Below are 26,563 nucleotides of genomic sequence, written 5' to 3' on the forward strand. Positions count from 1 at the left end.
CATATAACACTGGAGTCATTTTCTTCCCTAGAGGACATTTGGAAATATCTGGACACGGGTTGGACTGTAACATTTGGGCTGTGCTCTCAGTACCTAGTTATCTAGTGGGTAGAGTCCATCCGTGCTGACACACATCCTACAATGCACACAACATTATGAGCCACATGCAAGTCCCCAGTAAAAATGGAGAGAATAACTCTTTTATCAAGGGAAAAGTGAGGTCGAAAGGGCCATAGAGAACTGAGTCCATGGTTTCTCTTTGGCTGAGTTCTTGCCAGAAAATTAGAGGTAAACTTTCTTCTTCTTGTTGGATTCTGAGATCGTCAAAGGGCATGAGAACCTCCCTTCTGTTAACCCAATTTTATTTGAGTTTTCTCTTCATTATTACTATTATTGTTGTCATTGTTTTTATTTTACTTTTTCCACTTTTTTTACAACTATCTTCTAATTTTAATCGGAGTTAAAGGTTGGACTAGACAATAACATTTGGAACCAATTAAATATAATTTTACCATTTTCTCTCCATGACTTGTTATAATTATCCCACCATGAGGTAATGAATGTTATTGCAGAGAAAAGCTTATTTTTTACTTTCTAAATTTTATTGTTTTAATTAGTTATTTTTATTGAAGAATATTTGATTTATAATGGGTTAGTTTCAGGTGTACAGCAAACTGATTCAGTTATATATATATATATATATATATATATATAACAAAATATTATTACAAAATATTGTTACTTATTGCAAAATATTGAGAATGGTACCCTGTGATATATAGTAGGTCCTTGTTGATTATCTATTTTATACATAGTAGTGTGTTTATGTTAATCCCAAATTCCTAATTTATCCCTCCCTCTCACCTTTCCCCTTTGGTAGCCATGAATTTTATTTTGAAGTCTCTGAGTCTGTGTCTGTTTTATAAATAAGTTCATTTATATCATTTTTTTAGAATCCATATATAAGTGATTTCACATGTTATTTGTCTTTCTCCATCTGACTTGCTAAACCTAGTATAATAATCTCTAAGTCTATCCACGTTGCTGTAAATGGCATTATTTCATTCTTTTTTTTATGTCTGAGTAATATTCCATTGTAGGCATGCACCATATCTTCTTTATCCATTCATCTGTCAATGGACATTTAGGTTGCTTCCATGTCCTGGATATTGTAAATACTGCTGCAGTAAAAATTGGGGTGCATGTATCTTTTCGAATTATATTTTACTCTGTGTATATTCACAGAAGTGGGATTGCTGGATCATATGGTAGCTCTATTTTTACTTCTTTAAGGAACGTATATACTGTCCACCACAGTGGCTGTAGCTATTTACATTCCCACCGACAGTGTAGGAGGGTTCCTTTTCTACACACCACCTGCAGCATTTATTATTTGTAGCCGTTTTGATGATAGCTATTCTAACTGGTCTGACGTGATGCCTCATTGTAGTTTTGATTTGCATTTCTCTAATAATTAACGATGCTGAGCATTATTTCATGTACATTTTGGCCATCTGTATATCTTCTTTAGAGAAATGTCTATTAAGTTTTCTGCCCATTTTTTGATTGTATTGTTTGTTTTTCTGATATTGAGCCTTATGATCTGTTTGTATACTTTGGAGATTAATCCCTTGGTTGTTGCATTGTTTGCAAATATTTTCTTCCATTCAGTAGATTTTCTTTTTTTTTCTTTCAATTTCCTTTGCTGTGCAAAAGCTTTTAACTTTAATTAGGTCCCAATTGTTTATTTTTGGTTTTATTGCCATTACTCTAGGAGACAAATGCAAAAAGATATGGCAGTTATGTCAAAGGATGTCTGCCAACGTTTTCTTCTGTTTCATAGTATGCATTTATACAATGGATACTATAAAACTCTTAGTTAGTATCCATTTATATATATTTATAGTACACATTTAGATATTTAATCCCTTTTGAGTTTGTTTTTGTGTATCGTGTTAGAGAATGTTCTAATTTCTTTCTTTTACATGAAGCTGCCAATTTCACATCACCACTTATTGAAGAGACTGTCTTTTCTCCATTGTATATTCTTGCTTCCTTTGTCATTGATTAATTGACCATATGTGTGTGGGTTTATCTCTGGACTTTTTATCCTGTTTCATTGAACTATATTTCTGTTGTTGTGCCAGTACCACACTCTTTTGATGACTGTAGTTCTGTAGTATAATCTAAAGCTAGGGAGCCTGATCCCTCTAGCTCCAATTATCTTTCTCAATATTTCTTTGGCTATTTATTTGGGGTCTTTTGTGGTCCCATAGAAAATTTTTTTTAATTTCTTCTAGTTCTTTGATAAATGTTAGTGGTAATCTGATTGGGATTGCATTTAATCTGTAGAATATGTTGCATAGTATCCTCATTTGACAATATTGATTATTCCAATCAAAGAACATAGTATATCTTTCCATCTGTTTGTGTCATTTTTTATTTCTTTCAGCACCATCTTATAAATTTCAGAGTACAGACCTTTTCCCTCCTTAGGTAGGTTTATTCCTAGGTGTTTTTTTTTTCATGCCATAGTAAATGGAATTGTTTCCTTAATTTCACTTTCTGATCTTTGTTTTTAATGGGTAGAAATGCAACAGATTTCTGTGTATTAATTCAGTATCCTGCAACTTTACCAAATTCATTGAGAGTTCTAGTAGTTTTCTGGTAGCACCTTTAGGATTTTCTATGTATAGTATCCTGTCATCTGAAAACAGTGACAGTTTTACTTCTTTTCCAATTTGGATTTTTTTAAATTTCTTTTTCTTCTCTGATTGCCATGGCTAGGACCTCCAAAACTATGTTGAATAAGAGTGGTGAGAGTGGTCATTCTTGTCTTTTTCCTGATCTTAGTGGAAATGCTTTCAGTTTTTCACCATTGAGAATGATGTTTGCTGTGGGTTTGTCATATATGGCCTTTATTATGTTGAGGTAAATTGCCCATTTTCTGGAGTGTTTTTATCATAAATGGGTGTTGACATATACATGGAATCTAAAAAAAAAATGGTCATGAAGAACCTAGGGGCAAGATGGGAATAAAGACACAGACCTACCGGAGAATGACTTGAGGATACGGGGAGGGGGAAGGGTAAGGTAGGACAAAGTGAGAGGGTGGCATGGACATATATACACTACCAAATGTAAAATAGATAGCTAGTGGGAAGCAGCCATGTAGCACGGGGAGATCAGCTCGGTGCTTTGTGACCACCTAGAGGGGTGAGATAGGGAGGGTGGGAGGGAGGGAGACACAACAGGGAAGAGATATGGGGACATATGTATATGTATAACTGATTCACTTTGTTATAAAGCAGAAACTAACACACCATTGTAAAGCAATTATATTCCAATAAATGTGTTTAATAAATAAATAAATAAAATATGTGTTGAATTTTGTCAAAAGCTTTCTCTGCATTGATTGAGATGATCATATGGTTTTTATTCCTTAATTTGTTAATATGGTGCATCACATTGATTGATTTGCGTATATTGAAGAATACTTGCATTCCTGTGACAAACCCCACTTGATCATGGTGTATGATTCTTTTAATGTGTTGATGGATTCTGTTTGCTAGTATTCTGTTGAGGATTTTTGCATCTATGTTCATCAGTGATATTCGTCTGTAATTTTCTTTTTTTGTGATATTTTTGTATGGTTTTGGTATCAGGGTGATGGTGGCCTCGCAGAACCAATTTGGAAGTGTTCCTCCCTCTGCTATATTTTGGAAGAGTTTGAGAAGGATAGGTGTTAGCTCTTCTCAAAATGTTTGATAGAGTTTACCTGTGCAGCCATCGTGTCCTGGAATTTTGTTTGTTGGAAGATTTTTAATTACAGTTTCATTACTTGTGTTAGGTCTGTTTATATTTTCTAATTTTTCAGGTCAGTCTTGGAAAATTGTTTGTTTCTGTGCTGTCTGTTGTGATTTCTCCTGTCTCATTTCTAATTTTATTGATTTGTGTCCTCTCCCTTTTTTTCTTGATGAGTCTGGCTAAATATTTATCAATTTTGTTTATCTCCTCAAAGAACCAACTTTTAGTTTCACTGATCTATGCTATTGTTTTCTTCATCTGTATTGCACATATTTCTGCTCTGATATTTATTATTTCTTTCCTTCTACTTATTTTGGTTTTCTTTGTTCTTTTTTCTTTAATTGCATTAAGTGCAAAGTTAGGTTGTTTACTTGAGATTTCTCTTGTTTCTTGAGGTAAGATTGTATTGTTATAAACTGATGAAAGAAATCAAAGACGACACAAACAGATGGAGAGATATACCATGTTCTTGGACTGGAAGAATCAATATTGTCAAAATGACTATACTACCCCAAGCAATCTACAGATTTAATGTAATCTCTATTAAATTACTGAGAGCATTTTTCAAAAATTAGAACAAAACATTTTACAATTGGTATGGAAACACAAAAGACTCTGAATAGCCAAAGCAATCTTTAGAAACAAAAATGGAGCCAGAAGAATTAGCTTCCTGACTTCAGACTATACTACAAAGCTACAATCATCAAAACAGTATGGTACTGAGCACAAAAACAGAAATATAGATAAATGGAACAGGATAGAAAGTCCAGAGATAAACCCTCACACCTATGGACACCTAATCTATGACAAAGTAGACAAGAATATACAGTGCAGAAAAGACAGTCTCTTCAATAAGTGGTGTTGGGAAAACTGGACAGCTACAGGCAAAAGAATGAAAGTGGAACACTCCCTAACACTATATACAATAATAAAATCAAAATGGATCAAAGACCTAAATGTCAGGCCAGATACTATCAAACTCTTAGAGGAAAACATAGGCAGAACACACTTTGACATAAATCACAGCAAGATATTTTTTGATCCACATCCTAGAGTGATGAAAATTAAACAAAAATAAGCAAATGGGACCTCTTTAAACTTAAAAGATTTTGCAGAACAAAGGAAACCATGAAAGAAACGAAAAGACAACCCAAAGAATGGGTTGAGAAAATATTTGCAAATGAAGCACCTGACAAGGAATTCATCTCCAAAATATTCAAACAGCTTGTGCACCTCAATATCCAAAAAAAAAAAAAAATGCAAACGACTTAAATAAATAATGGGTGGAAGATCTACGTAAATATTTATCTAAAAAAGACATACCAATGACCAAAAGTCCCATGAAAAAAAATGCTCAACATCACTAATTATTAGAGAAATGCAGATCAAATCTACAATGAGGTATCACCTCACAAAGGTCAGAATGGCTGTCTTCGCAAATCTACAAACAATAAAGCCTGGAGAGGGTGTGGAGAAAAGGGAACCCTCCTACACTCTTGGTGGGAATGTAAATTGATACAGTGACTAAGGAGAACAGGATGGAGGTTCCTTAAAGAACGAAAAATAGAATTACCATATGACCCAACAATCCCAGTCCTGGGCACATACTGAGAGAAAACCATAACTCAGAAAGATACATGCTCCCCAATATTCATTGCAGCACTGTTTACAATAGCCAGGACATGGAAGCCACCTAAATGTCCATCAACAGAAGAATGGATAAAGAAGATGCGGTACATATATACAATGGAATATTGCTCAGCCATATAAAGGAACAAAATAATGCCATTTGCAGCAACATGGGTGGACATAGAGATTGTCATACTAAGTGAAGTAAGTCAGACAGAGAAAGCCAAGTATCACATGAAATCACTTATACGTGGAATCTAAAAAACTACAAAACAAAACAAAACAGGGTACATATGAATTTATTTACAAAACCAAAGTAGAATCATGGAAGTAGAAACAAATTTATGGTTACCAGGGATTAAGTGGGGGAGGGATAAATTGTGAGATTGGGACTGACATATACACACTACTATATATAAAATAGATAACTAATATGAACCTGATGTATAGCACAGGGAACTCTACTCAATAGTCTGTAATGGCCTATATGGGAAAAGAATCAAAAAAAAAAGAAAGAAAGAAAAGAGTGTATGTATATATATGTATAACTGATTTACTTGGTTGTACAATTGAAACTAATATAACATTGTAAATCAACTATATTCCAATAAAAATTAAACAAAAAATAGTGTAATCACTAATTCCAATTAGCAGCTATTCAAAAGTGAAATAAAAAACTAAGTTGCCATTATGGCTATATAACCATCTGAGTCCTTAGAAAAATATAATGATAAATATATGTAAGTACATAATAATAGTAATAATAACAATAAAGTCATAAGAGATTTTGAGCTCTTAGTCAAACATTTTGGGTGGAAACGGTCCACTCTCTAAGGTCATCAGCGGGTTCTGAAGGTCTTACATCAGCAGTTTTCTAGCAAAGATCAGAGCTTCTATAACATCCCTGAGAATCTTCAGTTTGAGGGGCTCACCTGGGGAGCCTTCCAATTGTGTGGAATTATGAATTGATTCCTTAGTTACTGTGATCAGTTCAGTGTTTTTTTCCCAAAAAATACACATGCTGAAACCCAATGCCCAACATGATGGTATTGGGAGAAGTGCCCTTGGGGAAGGGCTTAGATCGGGAGGGTGGAGACCTTCTGAGTGGGACCAGTGCCTTGTAAAGAGGACAGGGAAGCCCCCTGTCCCATGGCACCAGGTGAGGCATCAGGGAACAGTCAGCCATCTAGGTAGCAGTTTCTCTCCAGGAATCATGTCTTCCAGACCCTGATCTTGGACTTCTCAGACTACAGAAATATGAGAAATAAATGTCTATGGTTATAACCCACCCAGTCTATGGTACTTTGTTTGTGGTGCCAAATGGACTAAGACAGCTGTGAAACAAATACCCAAATGTCCACACTCAGGAGGTTCACAGCTGTGTTTGTTGTTAAAAGTACCTGATATGGTCCCTCAATGAGGTTCAAGGGCAATTTTTCTCTGATGTCTCTTTCAATAGATAAAATTAACTGGTTGAATATCCTAGAAGGCTATTGATTAGATGTAGTGAGCAGGCAGCCTTTGTCTTGGTGCCAGGAGTGGATGTTATACATGAATCCTTTCCATTATCTTGTGTGTCTGACTGCAATAGGGCAGGGATGGTACTGCAGGGACGTGTCTCGAAATGCGTGGTCCTTCCAGTTACCACCTCACAGGGCGAAAATTGATTTTTCTTTGAGGTAGTTGATAATGACGTCACTAGTGCTGAGGGGGGGACCTTTGGCCAAGGTTTGGAAATTTTGGATAATTTTAATTTAGGGAGCTACTTTTTCAACCTTTCCAGAAGACTGTGGATGGTGATGACTGTGTAGTACTGAGTCATAGTGACACCTTACAGGGTTGTTTTATAAAGATTCCTGTAAGGTGAGCACCTCAGTCACTCGGTATGAATGTTGCTACACCACAAGTGGAACACAAATTCAAGAATCATTCTATGAACTCTAAGGGCTGTAGCCTTCTGGCAAGGAATTACTTCAAGAAAGCCAGAAATTAGACATAAAATAAATAAAATATATTCAAATTCCAGACTCTGGAGGCTGAGTTAAATCCATCTCAGTGTGTTCAAAGGGCCCTAGAGGATTGTCTCTGTGTGTCTCCTTTACAGTTCCACAGGATTTCGTTGTTGGCTGCTTACACAGAACTGAGAAATTACCTTAGTTGTATTTTTTATGATTTTTGTGGGGGTTTTTTGTTTATTTGTTTGTTTTTAGTTTCCACATGTGTTGATTTAAGATAGTCACCAGTTTGTCTGTACTGAATTCACACTCCTTCAGATGGGGCATGTACCCACCACCTCTGACTCAAGAGGGGACTGGAACCCACTGTCATCTGATTGAAACAGCTAACCTGGTGTCCGGACTCTCTGGAGATCGGGTTCTATTGTCCCATCTCAGAAAGAATTCAGCCAGCGGCAAAGCTATAGGCAAAGTCTGAGTTAATTAGCATAGGATGCTTGTGAGAGACACAAGTGGGCAGCCAAGCCCAGAGAACAAAGAGGGCCACATTTTTTTTTTGTGTGTGGTACGCGGGCCACTCACTGTTGTGGCCTCTCCCATTGGGGAGCACAGGCTCCAGACGCGCAGGTTCAGCGGCCATGGCTCACAGGCCCAGCCGCTCCATGGCATGTGGGATCTTCCCGGACCGGGGCACGAACCCTTGTCCTCTGCATCGGCAGGCGGACTCTCAACCACTGCGCCACCAGGGAAGCCCGAGGGCCACATTTTTATAATCAATGAAAAAGTGGGAGGGGTGAAGAAAACCTTCTTTGTCATTGTTGGGTAGACATCAAGTCTTACATCACCAATTCCTCCTTTAACCCTGTATGGTTTAACCCGGAAGGTCATGACACTATTTAAATCATATGTATATTAGCAGAAGGGCGGCAACATATACTAAAATATGGTAATTCATCTCAGGTTTCTGTATAATGTCCCCTCTCACTTATATTTCTGTCCTGGCTACATGCAGACATGCTACTCTTCAAGGATTATTAACTCCCTGCCTTCATGTAACAAGATTCCAACCACACGTCTATTGTGCTTTAACTATCAGGATTTGTGGCTTGAGTGTGTCTGGCACTTGGATGCGCCTGGTCTTCCTTCTAGGTAGAGCAGATTGTTGCTTGGTTACTGGATTCTTTTCTTGAGTGGTCATTAGCTTACAGACGTCTCCCAAACTCCTATAATTCCCTTTCTGTCTTTAATCCCCTCGTGAGATTTCTAAACTAATTGTTCAAGTACCCTACTCTATGCCTATCAGTACCATGTAGAGAAGATTAACAGAGAAGTTTAACTTATATTTATTTGAAAATATCCGATGTCACAAAATGTGAGATTGCAGATTACCTGAATGAAGTTGCTAACTCGAATTTTTCTATTATTTTTTACATAAAATCAATTTCTTATTTAAGACTGTATATCTTATGACTTTCTTGGATGCCTCCAGAATTTTTTTTTTTTTTTTTTTTTTTTTTTTTTTTGCCACACTGCATGGCTTGTGGGATCTTAGTTCCCCAACCAGGAATCAAACCCGGGCCCTCGGCAGTGAGAGCGCAGGGTCCTAACCACTGAACCACCAGGGAATTCCCAGAGATTTATTTTTCAGGGTCTAGAAAAGTGAGAACAAGATTAAGGCCACTCTTGGGTAAATGATCTGCTACAGGATTATCTACAGCTTTCATAGTATCTAATTTTGCACTGCCTTCCCCTTTATATGCCAAGTCTCTAGGGTGTAGGCCTGTCTAAAAGTTCCTTACCCTGTTGTTCATCTGATGATGTTTCCAGCAGATGTGAGACGACACCCTGCTTTGTTTTCAAAACAATCCAATACCTTGCGCTACTCCCCAAACCTATGTGTTTATTCTCTGGTCTTCGCCAATTGACAAGCTCTAGTAACTGCAGTAACTTCTATCATTTGGGTGGACTTTACATCAGATAGAGGAATATCTTCTAAAGCAAAGACTTTGCTAGTAATACTAATTCCTGGTTAATAATCTCAGTTTTAATTTTGAGGTGTGGTCCATGAAAACATTACACCAGGTCAAGGTTATCAGTGAGAGAGCCTAACACATCTAAGGAATGTACAGAATTTTCCCTGCTGAAGATGAAACCATTGTGAGCACCATCTTGGTGGTCAGCCATGTCTCATGACTGTCTAATGCAACAAACGCTGACTTTGAGCTCAGTGGAACTTAGTGATTTTCAAATCACTTTTTATCTTAATGGCTTTAGATAATTATGTGAGGCTATTTCAGCAGATAGTGTAGGAAGACAGATTGAACTGAGTAAACAATGAGGAAAATCACAAACGAATGAAACAAGAGCCCAGATGTGAGTGTTTCCAGGCTTGGGAGATTCAGCAGTTCATGTACCCAGAGAGGGGGTTTGAACAATCTTCCACATGGAACACGCACATGTCAGCTTCACCCCCAGTTGACCCACACCCCGTATGGAGGTGGTGACAGCATTCCCAAGGCCACATGCAGACATGGAAAGGGACTGGGGGTAGGGGGATGACTCCTCCCCTAAATTAGCTTCTCGGGAACCAGGGGTGCCCCATGAGACACTCTCTCCTGCCTTCTGAGTAGAACTTTGTCACCAGGGACATGACCCAGCTCACCTATTGTACTTTTTGAATTCCAGCCTTTGGGGGAGAGGTTTGGAATCTGAGACTTTTATGTAAGAGTCTTGCTGTGACCTTCATCCCTGTCTTCCTATGTTCAGTTATGTCTGTCCAAGATCCTCTCACACTTAGTGACATTAGATTCCTCCTTTTACTAACAGGTCAAAGATGACCTCTGCTGGTACTTCTGGTTTCTGCATCAACAGGTAACACGTTTGGAAATGGTCATTTCCGTCCTTAAAGCAAGAAAATTCTGAATAAACTGAATACGAATAATCTCCCTGAACCTAACAGAGTCCTGACATTGCAGGGGAAACCCCCACCCCAAAACTAGAGAGGTGGGCATGTCCAGAATCCAGGTGAGATCTGCCCACCTGGAAGAGAAGCTGCTGGGGGAACACCTATTGTTGAATAATTATGCAAGTCTGCAGGACCAGGGTGGACCAGTGTGAGGATGAGAATTTCTGGGGTCCACACTCCATAATTTGTGGGATTTAACCCCAGAAACATCCAAGTGCTCACAGTAAGGGTCCATATTTATCCCTTCATGACATCTGATAGAGGGAAGCAAAGACTAACAACCGAGAAATACTGAAACATACCCAGAACTTCCATCAGGCAGACCCTCCAGAGGAAGAACTATTCCACAAGCTTCTCCTAGGAGGTGAGTAGGAATTCTTGTCCTCTCCAGACCCAGGGAGGGGGCACAGCTATCAGGTTAAGAGATTAAAAAGGAATAGACAGGGGACACTGCAGCCTGGGAGGGAGTAGGGGCAGGGGATGAGCCACAACACTGGAGACCCTTATGGAGGTCGCAGCCCAGACCCAGTTCCACTGAACCACAAGTATTAAGCCTTAACAATGTAGAAAGCCCCCTTCTCACACATGACCCCCACCTCAGTGTCCTGGCAGTGGATTAACACCGAAAGATTCACGATGTGCAGACTGTCTCTGGGGAGGGGAACTAGTGATGCACCGAGACCACATCCAGGACATCAGAGCACTGGGGCTTCGGTACCTGCAGCTGGAGACCAGGCTCAGAGCACCTCACTCCTGGACCTCAGATTCCATTGTCTCTTGTGCCCTGATGGTCATGGCCAAAACGTCTGTCCTGCTCTTGGGTATTTGATATGTTCAGGAATACCTATGAAGACTTCACCAGAGACTCAGAACCAGAAAGGGAAGCAGGTTTGTCACAGGGACTTGGTGGAGTGGACGTGGTTGACTAAGTAGTGGGCCTGTCTCCCCATCAGATGCCAGGTTCTGAGGTCCTCGGGGCAGGTGGTCAGGAGGGGAGGTGACCAGCAGGATGCAGCCCAAGGATGGAGGTACCTGTGGCCGTCCTGGTGAAGAGGTGCCCTGCCAGGGTACAACTCACACAGCCGACCTAGCTCACCTGCCCAGCGCTGCCTCCTCATGCAGGTGACCCCACAGGTGAGCATCACCTGAGCCGGGTGACAGGGGCTCTGCCTTCTCCTCCTTCGACCTCTCAGGGGTCTCCCCTCCACAGGTGCTGTCACTAGGGGACCCACAGCTGCACTGCTTTGAGTTGTCCAGGGGGTGATTGCACTGGTTTCTGACAATGTGGGGCAAAGCCTGGTCCCTTCTTATGGGGCCCCTGCAGGGTTCCAGGTGCTGCAGAAACAGGCAAGCCCAATGTGTGTGCACCTTTCTTTGTCTACTTGCATTTGTTCTGTTTGTCAAGTCAAGTCACACACCTAGGCTTAGTGCCAGTGGGAGGGGCACAGCCCCTGTGCTAGATTCAGGGAAGAAAGACAAATTTGGGATCATTGCTGCCAACATCAGGCTGTGTGTGTGTGTGTGTGTGTGTGTGTGTGTGTGTGTGTGTTATGGGAATAGTAGAGGGTGAGTGGGCATTGAGCCACATGATTTCTATGCTCAGCTATTCTCTGACATAATATTAGACCATAGGAGCCTCCAGGAGATGAGAGGCCCCCAAAGTCCTTGAGAGTGTCTGGACTCACTATAAGTGTCAACTGCATCAGTGCATCCACAGATCCAGGGAAGCGGCTCCCTGGTGTTTTCATAAAATGCTTGTTTGGGGTCTCCCTACGGAGTATGTGGATTTATTGAGGCTATTTCTAGAGATGATTAAAAATAATATGTTGTCTCTAAAAGAATATTCTGAAGGCAGAAAACAGCCATTTAATACTGGACTAGAGACGCTGGAAGGTAACTGCCCTGTGAGCCCAGGCAGGATCCTCCCCTGCAGGGTATGCGCTGGGCTGCAGGGGGCGCTCAGGACCACCCAGCACAGGGTTGCAGCCCAGGCGCGGGCGCAGAGGGGACGGGGGAGGGGTTTGCTCTCAGAGGCTGAGTCTCCTCTTTTCAATTAAAACAATAATTAGGCTCACACCCGGCTTGAGATGGCGGCGGCGGCGGCGGCGGCGGGGGACTCCGACTCCTGGGACGCGGCCACGTTCTCCGTGGAAGACCCGGTGCGGAAGGTGGGGGGCGGCGGCACCGCCGGCGGGGACCACTCGGAAGGCGAGGACGAGGACGAGGACGTCAAGTTAGAAGAACCTGGAGAACCTAGAGTGCTAACACCAGAGCAATTAGCAGATAAACTGCGGCTAAAGAAATTACAGGAAGAGTCAGACCTCGAAGTAGCGAAAGAAACTTTTGGTGTTAATAATACAGTTTATGGAATAGATGCTATGAACCCATCTTCAAGAGATGCCTTCACAGAGTTTGGAACGTTACTAAAAGATAAAATTGCACAATATGAAAAATCACTATATTATGCCAGTTTTTTGGAAGCCTTAGTTTGAGATGTGTGTATTTCATTGGAAATTGATGACTTGAAAAAGATTACCAATTCATTGACTGTACTTTGCAGGGGAAAACAGAAGCAAGAAAAGCAAAGCCAAAAAGCAGAAGAAAGGCGTGGTGCCCAGAGGGGGATTAAAGGCTACCATGAAAGACGGTCTGGCAGATCATGGTGGTTATGATGGAGGTTATGTACAAGACTATGAAGACTTCATGTGACATTTTATCTTCTCCTGGTGTCTTCTTTCACTTGCCCACAATCCCTTCAACATGTAGCACAACTTCCTTTCCTTTCAGTTCTGCCAAATGCTACAATCAGAAGTGCGGTATCTTTTGTGCTGGTTATTTAAGCCCTTGACACTTAGGTGCTAACGTGCAAATGAGGGAACTTGGAACTTGCTGCCAAGGGGTTAAAATTGGGAACCTCCATTGCTACTAAATCATAGTTTAAAAACACAGACCTAATAATGTTGTTGCTGCTATCTGATTCCATAGCAGCAGTCACTAAATTGGAAACAAAAGTTGCAACATGACAAAAAATTGTGTAGTATTTACCAGCACCATTCAGTAATACAGCCTTAACCATACCTCCTTGAACTACTTCATAACTTGTCAAGAAAAGCAGTCTGCTGCAAGGGCATGGGGTGTGCACCTAGTATTAAAATTGCTTTGTCTTAAAATTGAGCGTGAGAATATTAAAAATACATTGTGAAGAAGACTGCTTATCTCAGAGTGAAGATACTGCGGCTGAAAAGCACGAGTTTGATACTTAAAAATTAAATGACCAAAACCCTCCAACCTTGAAGCTGAAGAAGATAAACCTCTCCATTATTGCATTACCAAGTTGTGGAATCTCTTGGACGCATAGACTGTCTAGTTTCTATTTATCAGACTGTTCTACTGATGGAGTGCTTCAGATGGGGGAGGGAAGCTCCTCACCTGCTTTGTTTGCCTGATTTCAGTGTCTGAGAAACAAATCTCCTTTGTTCTCCAAGGCTGCAGTGGATAAGCTTTAATAGGGTTTTGGCATTTCCTTTCCTTTATAAAACGTGTTCAGCAAACTGCGCCACGTAACTACAGTTTGGTAAATTGTTATGTTAACAATTATGACATCCGCAATGTTTTTTTGTTTTGTTTTGTTTTTAACATAATTGGTTTACAATGGTGTGTTAGTTTCTGCTTTATAACAAAGTGAATCAGTTATACATATACATATGTTCCCATATCTCTTCCCTCTTGCGTCTCCCTCCCTCCCACCCTCCCTATTGGTATGCGGGCCTCTCACTGTCGTGGCCTCTCCCGTTGCGGAGCACAGGCTCCGGACGCACAGGCTCAGCGGCCATGGCTCACGGGCCCAGCCGCTCCGCGGCATGTGGGATCTTCCCGGCCCGGGACACGAAGCCGTGTCCCCTGCATCGGCAGGTGGACTCTCAACCACCGCGCCACCAGGGAAGCCCTGCAGTGTTTTATAAAGCAACTAGTTTAATAAAATCACTATTGTGAGGACTTAAGTTTTGTGTTACCTCCTAAGAGATATTTTTGGAGAGTATAGAACAAAGCTTTTGGGACTAGAGTTCTCTGTATATTTATAAAGCTTAATCAGTGCTTGATGAGTAGACGCAGTTTTAAAACAAAAATGATTTGCGAGGCCCTTAATAGTGTCTCCCGAGAGCAACGACGGTACGGGGCTGCCTTCCTCTTCTTGTTTATTTGGGGAAATTGCTTGGTTGTGTAGGTACTAAGGCCTAATTAAGTACCTAGAAGAACTATTTATTTGGAGTAATTGAGCTTATAACTCAGGTTGTGGCTGTAAGCAGAGATTGGGTGATCTTCTCTGTTATATATTTTCTTTTAAGCAATTTAACCAAATCTGTGGCTGGAGTCTTATTTTGAAACTGCCACAGAATAAAAAGTAGGGACAGAGCAAAAAATGTTTTAAATTTCTCTTACACAGGAAGTAGGAGCCTCAGTCAAATCTCTGTAGACCGCTAAGTGGAAGACAGGACCATCTAAATGATTTGAGGAATTAACCGAAAGCAGTGACTACACAGCAATAATTACAGCCAATAAAGATTGTTTTAAGGCAGACAAGGGCTAAGATTTCCTTAGCAGTAATAATGACATACACTGAATTTAAAATCTATTTTATTATACAGGTCAGTTTCTAATAAATGGAAATGTATCATCTGTTCCTTAGCTATGTAAATAATATTAAACTCCTTTGAAACTGGGGGAAGAAAACAATAATTAGTAGGACAAGGACTGCTGAAGTGTTTAATATTGGATCCTATTGAAAACACTTACCTAACTCAATAAGACAATGAGAAGCAGGGCTTCAAGATATGTATGTATGTATGTGTGTGTATGTTTGTTTGCCTGTTTACCCAGTGGTTGCAGATTTTGGGGACACACTGATTCCAGAAATAGGATATTCAGACATGAAAGCCCAGAACAGGTTCAGGCGTCTGTGCCATTCAAAGGCTGGTTCACAATGAGGACCTTGTCCTAAGTGGGCGGGTCCCTCAGTGGGAGGAGCTCTGCCTGTACAGTGTTTACGAACATGGCAGGAGATGCATGTCCTCAAACGAGGGTGAGGATGTGGACTCTCAGCCTCCCACTAAGCATGGTTTAGGGGTCATCAGTCTGCTTCTTGTAAGATGGTCCATGTATTAAATACAAAATTTTCAACTTCATGAATATGCAAATGAGCTGGTGTGTCCTAGGTTAAATATGGATGTTCCGAGCCCTGAGAACATCACCTAACAACCACACCCCTTCCTCCACAAGAACCCCAAGAACACAGCCCTCACCATGGACTGGGGCTGGAGAGTCCTCTTCCTGGTCACAGTGGCTACAGGTAAGGGGCTCCCTGGTCTCTGGGTTGAGGAGGGATCTAGGATCAGTGAAGGGACGTTCCGTCTACTTCTGTCTCTTGTCCACAGCTGTCCACTCCCAGGTCCAGCTGGTGCAGTCTGGGGCTGAGCTGAGGACCTGGGGTATCAGGGAAGGTCTCCTGCAAGGTTTCTGGATATGCCTTCACAAGCTACGCTATGATCTGGGTGCCACATGCCCCTCAACAAGGGCTTGAGTGGATGGACAAATCTCCCCTAACGATGGTGACACAGGCTATGCACTATAGTTGAAGGGCAGAGAAGCCTTGACTGTGGACACTTCCACCAGCACAGCCGACATGGAGCTGAGCAGTCTGAGATCTGAGGACACAGCCATGTCTTACTATGCAAACATACAATGTGATAACCTGTATCCTGAGTGTTTCAGAAGCCTGAGGGACAGGGCAGCTGTGCTGGGACTGAGGAAACACAGGGATGATTGGATTAAAGCCTTCCAGAGAAAACGGGGTTAGAAACATGTGTTTACTGGTATAGGAGGAATGTTCCATACAATAAACACCCTGTAAGCAAAATTTAGGGACTACAGAGAAGCTCTAGTGAATAACGCAGGTATGAGCCTTCCCAGGAGGCTGTTGTGTGGACCTGAGTCTTTAAGTGACTTGGGGACCTAGCTGAGAGCAAACTGCTCCACCCCATGGGCAGTCCAGGTTTATCTTCATGGAGAAGCGCTAACACGTGTTGCAGGTGCTTTAGCCACATTACACCCCCAGCCATGAGCGAGCGCTCCTGTGGCCCAGGTCCTCACCAGAGCCTGGTGCGTCCATGTTCTGCGTTCCAGCCTCTCAGCGTGCAGTGGTACCTCACAGTTGTTGCAGCTTGCGGTCCCTGATGACACGTGACATGGCGCACCTTTCCAAGTGCTTATTTGCCATCTGTCCATCTTTCTTGGTGAGTTCAGAAATTCGGTCCACTTTTAATTGGCTTGCTTACTTTCTTCGGTTCAGTTATGAGTGTTCGTGTGCATTCACAGCACAAGTTCTTACCAAATATGCTATTTGAAAATATATTTTTCCAGTCTGTGGCTTGCCATTAGATTCCCTTAACAGGGGCTTTCAGAGAACAAATGTTTTTCATTGCGATGCTTTCTAATGTATCAATTCTTTCCCATGGATCGTGCTTTCGGTCTTATGTCTAAAAACTTGTTGACAAATTTAAGGACACCCAGAAGTTCTCCTAAGTTTCTGAGTGCAGGCCACCCTCAACGGGCAGGGTCGACGCTCCTTAACCTTGAAATGGAAGAACGGGGAACATGGAATTATGTGGGATTCTTCTCTGGGGGAGATTGGTCTCTTCTCCTCCACATGCTTTATTCCTTCAATCATTTATTGATATCTGTATGGACTCTTGGATACTTATTCTGCACTTTGAATTAAAACTAAACAGAAGGGAGAGACCTTCAAGACGGCGGAGGAGTAAGACACGGAGATCACCTTCCTCCCCACAGATACACCAGAAATACATCTACACGTGGAACAACTCCTACAGAACACCTACTGAACGCTGGCAGAAGACCTCCCAAAAGGCAAGAAACTTCCCACGTACCTGGTTAGGGCAAAAGGAAAAAGAAAAAACAGAGACAAAAGAATAGGGACGGGCCCTGCACCAGTGGGAGGGAGCCGTGAAGGAGGAAAGGTTTCCACACACTAGAAGCCCCTTCGCGGGTGGAGACTGCGGGTGGCGGAGCGGGGAAGCTTGGGAGCCGCGGAGGAGAGCGCAGCAACAGGGGTGCGGAGGGCAAAGCGGAGAGATTCCCGCCCAGAGGATCTGCGCCGACCGGCACTCACCAGCCCGAGAGGCTTCTCTGCTCACCTGCCGGGGCAGGCGGGGCTGGGAGCTGAGGCTCGGGCTTCGGTTGGAGCGCAGGGAGAGGACTGGGGTTGGCGGCGTGAACACAGCCTGAAGGGGTTAGTGCGACACGGCTAGCCGGGAGGGAGTCCGGGAAAATGTCTGGACCTGCCGAAGAGGCAAGTGACTTTTTCTTCTCTCTTTGTTTCGTGGTGCGCGAGGAGATGGGATTAAGAGCGCTGCTTAAAGGAGCTCCAGAGACAGGCGCGAGCCGCGGCTAACAGCGCGGACCCCAGAGACGGGCATGAGACGCTAAGGCTGCTGCTGCCGCCACCAAGAAGTCTGTGTGAGACCACAGGTCACTCTCCACACCCCCCTTCTGGGAGCCTGTGCAGCCCGCCGCTGCCAGGGTTCTGGGATCCAGGGACAACTTCCCCGGGAGAATGCACAGTGCGCCTCAGGCTGGTGCAACGTCACGCCGGCCTCTGCCGCCGCAGGCCTGCCCCTCACTCCGTGCTCCTCCCTCCCCCCGGCCTGAGTGAGCCGGAGCCCCCAAATCAGCGGCTCCTTTAACCCCGTCCTGTCTGAGCAAAGAACAGACGCCCTCAGGTGACCTACATGCAGAGGCGGGGCCAAATCCAAAGCTGAGCCCCGGGAGCTGTGCGCACAAAGAAGAGAAAGGGAAATCTCTCCCAGCAGCCTCAGAAGCAGCGGATTAAAGCTCCACAATCAACTTGATGTACCTGCATCTGTGGAATACATGAATAGACAACGAATCATCCCGAATTGAGGAGGTGGATTTTGGGAGCAACTGTACACATGGGGTTTGCTTTCTGCATCTAATTCCCTTCGGTTTTATGTTTATCTTAGTTTACTATTTAGAGTTTATTATCATTGGTAGATTTGTTTATTGATTTGGTTGATCTCTTCCTTTTTATATATAGATAGATAGATAGATTTTTTTTCCTTTTTCTCTTTTTGTGAGTCTGTATCTGAATGCTTCTTTGTGTGACTTTATCTGTATAGCTTTGCTTTTACCATTTTCCCAGGGTTCTGTCTGTCCATTTTTGCTTGTTTGTTTTTTGGGCGTATTTTTTGTATAGTTTTTAGCGCTTGTTATCATTGGTGTATTTGTTTTTTGGCTTGGTTGCTCTCTTCTTTCTTTCTTTCTTTTATTATTACTTTTTAATTTTTTAAATAATTTTTCTTATTTTTTATTTTAATAACTTTATTCTATTCTATTTCATTTTTTTCTTTCTTTCTTTCTTTCTTTCTCCCTGTTCTTCTGAGCTGTGTGCCTGACAGGGTCTTGGTGCTCCAGCCTAGTGTCAGGCCTGTGCCTCTGAGGTGGGAGAGCCGAGTTCAGGACATTGGTCCACCAGAGACCTTCCGGCTCCACATAATATCAAATGGAGAAACCTCTCCCAGGGATCTCCATCTCAACGCTAAGACCCAGCTCCACTCAATGACCAGCAAGCTGCAGTGCTGGATGCCCCATGTGAAACAACTAGCAAGACAGGAACACAACCGCACCCATTAGCAGAGAGCCTGCCTAAAATTATAATAAGGTCACAGACACCCCAAAACACACCACTGGATGTGGTCCTGCCCACCAGAAAGACAAGATTCAGCCTCATCCACCACAACACAGGCACTAGTCCCCTCCACCAGGAAGCCTACACAGTTCACTGAAACAACCTTAGCCACTGGGGCAGACACAAAAAACAATGGAAACTACAAACTTGTAGCCTGCAAAAAGGAGACCCCAAACACAGTAAGTTAAGCAAACTGAGAAGACAGAGAAACACACATTAGATGAAGGAGCAAGGCAAAACCCCACCAGACCTAACAAATGAAGAGGTAATAGGCAGTCTACCTGAAAAAGAATTCAGAGTGATGATAGTAAAGATGATTCAAAATCTTGGAAATAGAATGGAGAAAATACAAGAAAAGTTTAATAAGGACCTAGAAGAACTAAAGAGCAAACAAACAATGATGAACAAAACAATAAATGAAATTGAAAATTCTCTAGAAGGAATCAGTAGCAGAATAATTGAGACAGAAGAACGGATAAGTGAGCTGGAAGCCAAAATAGTGGAAATAACTACTGCAGAGCAGAATAAAGAAAAAAGAATGAAAAGAATTGAGGACAGTCTCAGAGACCTCTGGGAAAACATTAAACACACCAACATTCGAATTATAGGGGTCCCAGAAGAAGAGAAAAAGAAAGAGACTGAGAAAATATTTGAAGAGATTATAGTTGAAAACTTCCCTAATATGGGAAAGGAAAGAATCAAACAAGACCAGGAAGTGCAGAGTGTCCCACACAGGATAAATCCAAGGAGAAACATGCCAAGACATATTAAATAAACTATCAAAAATTAAATACAAAGAAAAAATATTAAAAGCAGCAAGGGAAAAACAACAAATAACATACATGAGAATCCCCATAAGGTTAATAACTGATCTTTCAGCAGAAACTCTGCAAGCCAGAAGGGAGTGGCAGGACATATTTAAAGTGATGAAAAGGAAAAACCTACAACCAAGATTACTCTACCCAGCAAGGATCTCATTCAGATTTGATGGAGAAATTAAAACCTTTACAGACAAGCAAAAGCTAAGAGAACTCAGCACCACCAAACCAGCATTACAAAAAATGGTAAAGGCAATCCTCTACACAGGAAACACAAGAGAAAGAAAAGACCTAAAACAACAAACCCAAAACAATGAAGAAAATGGTAATAGGAACATATGTATTGATAACTACCTTAAATGTAAATGGATCAAATGCTCCAACCAAAAGACACAGACTGGCTGAATGGATACAAAAACAAGACCCGTATATATCCTGTCTACAAGAAACCCACTTCAGACCTAGGGACACATACAGACTGAAAGTGAGGGGATGGAGGAAGATATTCCATGCAAATGGAAATCAAAAAAGAAAGCTGGAGTAGCAATTCTCATATCAGACAAACAGACTTTAAATTAAAGACTATTACAAGAGACAAAGAAGAACATAACATAATCATCAAGGGATCGGTCCAAAAGAAGATATAACAATTGTAAATATTTATGCCCCCAACAGAGGAGCACCTCAATACTTAAGTGCTAACAGCCGTAAAAGGGGAAATCAACAGTAACACAATCATAGTAGGGGACTTTAACACCCCACTTTCACCAATGGACAGGTCATCTAAAATGAAAATAAATAAGGAAACACAAACTTTAAATATACATTAAACAATTTGGACTTAATTGATATTTATACGACATTCCATCCAGAAACAACAGAATACACATTTTTCTCAAGTGCTCATGGAACATTCTCCAGGATAGATCATATCTTGGGTCACAAATCAAGCCTTGGTAAATTTAACAAAATTGAAATCCTATCAAGTATCTTTTCCAACAAGAACACTATGAGACTAGATATCAATTACAGGAAAAAACATCTGTAAAAAATACAGATACATGGAGGCTAAACAATACACTACTAAATAAGCAAGAGATCACTGAGGAAATCAAAGAGGAAATCAAAAAATACGTAGGAACAAATGACAATGAAAACATGACAACCCAAAACCTATGGGATGCAGCAAAAGCAGTTCTAAGAGTGAAGTTTAGAGCAATACAATCTTACCTCAAGAAACATCTCAAATAAACAACCTAACCTTACACCTAAAGCAATTAGAGATAGAAGAACAAAAAAAAACCCTAAGTTAGCAGAAGGAAAGAGATCATAAAGATCAGAGGAGAAATAAATGAAAAAGAAATGAAGGAAACAATAGCAAAGATCAGTAAAACTAAAAGCTGGTTCTTTGAGAAGATAAACAAAATTGATAAACCATTAGCCAGACTCAACAAGAAAAAAAGCGAGAAGACTCAAATCAATAGAATTAGAATTGAAAAAAGAGAAGTAACAACTGACACTGCAGAAATACAAAGGATCATGACTGATTACTACAAGCAACTATATGTCAATAAAATGTAAAACCTGGAAGAAATGGACAAATTATTAGAAAAGCAAAACCTTCCGAGACTGAACCAGGAAGAAATAAAAAATATAAACAGACAAATCACAAGCATTGAAATTGAGACCGTGATTAAAAATCTTCCAACAAACAACAGCCCAGGACCAGATGGCTTCATAGGCGAATTCTATCAAATGTTTAGAGAAGAGCTAACATCAATCCTTTTCAAACTCTTCCAAAATATAGCAGAGGGAGGAACACTCCCAAACTCATTCTACGAGGCCACCATCACCCTTATACCAAAACCAGACAAGGATGTCACAAAGAAAGAAAACTACAGGCCAACACCACTGATAAACATAGATGCAAAAATCCTCAACAAAATACTAGCAAACAGAATCCAACAGCACATTGAAAAGATCATACACCATGATCAAGTGGAGTTTATCCCAGGAATGCAAGGATTCTTTAATATATGCAAATCAATCAATGTGAAACAACATATTAACAAATTGAAGGAGAAAAACCATATGATCATCTCAATAGATGCAGAAAAACTTTTGACAAAGTTCAACACCCATTTATGATAAAACCCTCCAGAATGTAGGCATGGGGGAACTTACCTCAACATAATAAAGGCCATATATGACACACCCACAGCCAACATCATCCTCAATGGTGAAACACTGAAACCATTTCCTCTAAGATCAAGAACAAGACAAGGTTGTCCACTCTCACCACTATTATTCAACATAGTTTTGGAAGTTTTAGCCTCAGCAATCAGAGAAGAAAAAGAAATAAAAGGAACCCCAATTGGAAAAGAAGAACTAAAGCTGTCACTGTTTGCAGATGACATGATACTATACATAGAGAATCCTAAAGATGCTACCAGAAAACTACTAGAGCTAATCAATGAATTTGGTAAAGTAACAGGGTACAAAATTAATGCACAGAAATCTCTTGCATTTCTATACACTAATGATGAAAAATCTGAAAGAGAAATTAAGGAAACACTCCCACTTACCATTGCAACAAAAAGAATAAAATATCTAGGAATAAACATACCTAAGGAGACAAAAGACTTGTATGCAGAAAACTATAAGACACTGATGAAAGAAATTAAAGATGATACAAACAGATGGAGAATCATGAATCAAATGAATTGGAAGAATCAACATTGTGAAAATGACTCTACTACCCAAAGCAATCTACAGATTCAATGCAATCCCTATCAAATTACCAATGGCATTTTTCACAGAACTAGAACAAAAAATTTCACAATTTGTATGAAAACACAAAAGACCCTGAATAGCCAAACAATCTTGAGAAAGAAAAACGGAGCTGGAGGAATCAGGCTCCCAGACTTCAGACTATACTACAAAGCTACAGTAATCAAGACAGTATGGTATTGGCACAAAAGCAGAAATATAGATCAATGGCACAGGATAGAAAGCCCAGAGATAAACCCCCGCACCTATAGTCACCTTATCTTTGATAAAGGAGGCAAAATATACAATGGAGAAAAGACAGCCTCTTCAATAAGTGGTGCTGGGAAAACTAGACAGCTACATGTAAAAGAATGAAATTAGAACACTCCCTAACACCATACACAAAAATAAGCTCAAAATGAATTAGAGATCTAAATGTAAGGCCGGACACTGTAAAATCTTAGAGGAAAACATAGGCAGAACACTCTATGGCATAAATCACAGCAAGATCCTTTTTGACCCACCTCCTACAGAAATGGAAATAAAAACAAAAATAAACAAATGGGACCTAATGAAACTTAAAAAAGTATTTGCACAGCAAAGGAAACCATAAACAAGACCAAAAAACAACCCTCAGAATGGGAGAAAATATTTGCAAATGAAGCAACTGACGAAGGATTAATCTCCAAAATTTACAGGCAGCTCATGCAGCTCAATATCAAAAAAAACAAGCAACCCAACCCAAAAATGGGCAGAAGACCTAAATAGACATTTCTCCAAGGAAGATATACAGATTGCCAACAGACACATGAAAGGATGCTCAACATCACTAATCATTAGAGAAATGCAAATCAAAACTACAATGAGGTATCACCTCACAACAGTCAGAATGGCCATCATCAAATCATCTACAAACAGCAAATGCTGGAGAGGGTGTGGAGAAAAGGGAACCCTCCTGCACTGTTGGTGAGAATGTAAATTGATACAGCCACTATGGAGAACAGTATGGACGTTCCTTAAAAAACTAAAAATATAACTACCATAGACCCAGCAATCCCACTACTGGGCATATACCCTGAAAAAACTGTAATTCAAAAAGAGTCATGTACCACAATGTCATTGCAGCTCTATTTAAAATAGCCAGGACATGGAAGCAACCTATGTGTCCATCGACAGATGAATGGATAAAGAAGAAGTTGCACATATATACTTGGAATATTACTCAGCCATAAAAAGAAACGAAATTGAGTTATTTGTAGTAAGATGGATGGACCTAGAGTCTGTCATACAGAGTGAAGTAAGTCAGAAAGAGAAAGACAAACACCGTATGCTAACACATATATATGGAATCTAAAAAAAAGTTCTGAAGCACCTAGGGGCAGGACAAGAATAAAGATGCAGATGTAGAGAATGGACTTGTGGACACGGGAAGGGGGAAGGGTAAGCTGGGACGAAGTGAGAGAGTACCATTGACATATATACACTACCAAATGTAAAATAGATAGCTAGTGGGAAGCAGCTGCATAGCACAGGGAGATCATCTCGGTGCTTTGTGACCACCTAGAGGGGTGGGATAGAGAGGGTGGGAGGGAGATTCAAGATGGAGGGGATATGGGGATATATGAATACTTATAGCTTATTCACTTTGTTATACAGCAGAAACTAACACACCATTGTAAAGCAATTATACTCCAATAAAGATGTTAAAAAAATAAAATTAAATTAAGAACTTGAGTAGTGTTAAAAAAAATTAAACACGACATTTTAATTTTGTTCCAATTGTTCCAGTCTTAGCCTGAAGCTGGCTAAACTTTGGGGTTGGCTCCTGTATCCTTTTGAAATTCCTCTGTGGTTTTGTGTTTTGGAAGATTCTTTAGGTTGTGGAACTGTGTACAAAAGATGCCCTAGCCTTGTCTTGCATGCTCCTTCTCCAAGCCCTGGAATTAGCCTTTTCTCTAATGAATTCTGTTTTCTTTGGTCATGGAATGTTATCAGAAACCAGGAGTTTGGTGATAGATGTGCTCAACCTACTGGGCTATCATTACTTCTATGATGGCTTAGCTGACAGAGCACGGAAATGCGGGTGTCCCGCCCCAGGTACACACAGGTGTCTACCAGTATTTCTGAACCGAGTCTTCTCTACCTATATGCAACTAAACTTGAGAACACAGCGGTGTGTCCAGCCCTAACCCAAAGCCTCACGGACCTCTCTAGCCTTCCTCCCTGTCGTCTGGAACCTCTGGCCCAACAGCGAGAAGCCCGTACCAGGTGCCTCCCGGTACCTAGTGGTTGGGTCCCAGGATGCACATGCGGTGGTTCCGAGCAGTCAGCGCGTGTCCACGTGGACACACTGAGGTCAGCATGGCAGCCCCAACAGACGCTCATCTACCTTGCAAACTCCATGCGTTTGGAAAGTTACCTAGGATGCCACCGCCAGTACACTGTATCAAAATGTGTAATGTCAGTAGACAGGTTTTACAGTCTGTATTCCATCCTGAGATTCAGGATCTCCTAAATGATTTTTTAAATGGATGCGTTAAGGTTCACTCTTTATGCCATAAAGCTCTATGGCTTCTGACAAAGGCATCGTGTCGTGGGCCCACCGTTGCATATCATACAGAATAGTTTCACCACCCTTAAAAATCACCTGTGCTTCACCTGTTCAACACCCTTCCCCCAATTCCTGGATCCACTGACAGCATTATCTTAATTATAGTTTTGCCCTTTCCAGAGTGGCTTATAAATGAAGTCATACAGTATGTGGCCCTTTAAAACTGGATTCTTTCACTTGGCCATATGCATTTAAGGTTCATTCACACCATCCAGGGACACTCCAGAAAGGAAATGAAGAAAGTATTCCATTTAAAGTTGCATCTAAAAGAATTAAATGCCTAGGAATAAATTTAACGAAGGAGAGGAGAGACACATACACTGAAAACTACAAAACACAAAACATGAAAGGAAATTAAAGACACCCTAAATAAATGTAAAGACATCTGTGTTCACAGATAGAAAACTTTTTCATATTGTAGGGTGACAAGACTCCCCACAATAGTCATCCATATCTTCAGTGAGGGGTCGGAAGCCACTGCTTAAAGGGGGCAGGGCTTGCTTTCGGGGTGATGGGAGGGTTTGGGAACTAGAGAGAAGAGCACAGCATTGTGACACTAAATGCTATTCAGCTGCTCGGTGTAAAATGGTTAATTTCATGGTATGTGAAGTTCCCATCCATTAAAAAAAAAAAAAAAGATTCATGGATGACTCTTCAGGTTCGACAGCTCATTCTTCCAGCACTCGAGAGTGTCCCCGTGCGTGTGTGGACCACAGAGAGCCCATTCATCCCCTGTGAAGGGACAGCTTCCTGCTTCCAGCTTCAGCCGTTATGAATGAAGCTACTGCAAGCATTTGTGTGCAGCTCTGTGTGGACGTGGATTTCCAGTTCAGTCAGGTAGATACCTAGAAGCATGATTGCCGTTCGTAGTGTAGAACTACGTTAGCTTTATATGAAAATGTCACACTGCCTTCCGAGGTGACTGTATCAACCTTCATTCCACCAGCCATGACGAGCTTTTCCATTGTCCTCCATACTGGTCAACAGTGGGCGTTGCGGGACTGGCGGATTTTAGCCATTCTAATAAGCCAGCAGCAGCGGGACTGGGGGTGGGCGGAGCTATCGAGGAGGGTCTGGATTTTCTCTGGTCCTGATGCTCTCAGACATGTTGACTCCAGGCCTGTGGGGACGGACCCTCACTCTCCTGAAAGGCCACTGCACCGTGACCCTTCACGGAAGGGGAGTGGGCCCACATAGAGCACAGGTTACAAGCACGGGGTTCCAGAC

At 41.4% G+C, this 26,563-nt stretch overlaps 1 protein-coding gene and 1 pseudogene across 5 annotated transcripts in view; both read left to right on the forward strand.

The window, feature by feature from the left end:
- Positions 1-26,563, forward strand: part of LOC309817912 (putative V-set and immunoglobulin domain-containing-like protein IGHV4OR15-8) — a 174,935-nt gene that overhangs the window by 46,336 nt on the left and 102,036 nt on the right. The gene's annotated exons all lie outside the window — the stretch shown is intronic.
- LOC309818580 (eukaryotic translation initiation factor 3 subunit J-like) lies at positions 12,444-13,065 on the forward strand (annotated as a pseudogene). Its single transcript has one exon. The product of its transcript is annotated as a eukaryotic translation initiation factor 3 subunit J-like (transcript).

Source organism: Grampus griseus (assembly GCF_964374135.1).
Source record: "Grampus griseus genome assembly, chromosome: 2".
In the NCBI taxonomy this organism is placed as follows: Eukaryota; Metazoa; Chordata; class Mammalia; order Artiodactyla; family Delphinidae; genus Grampus; species Grampus griseus.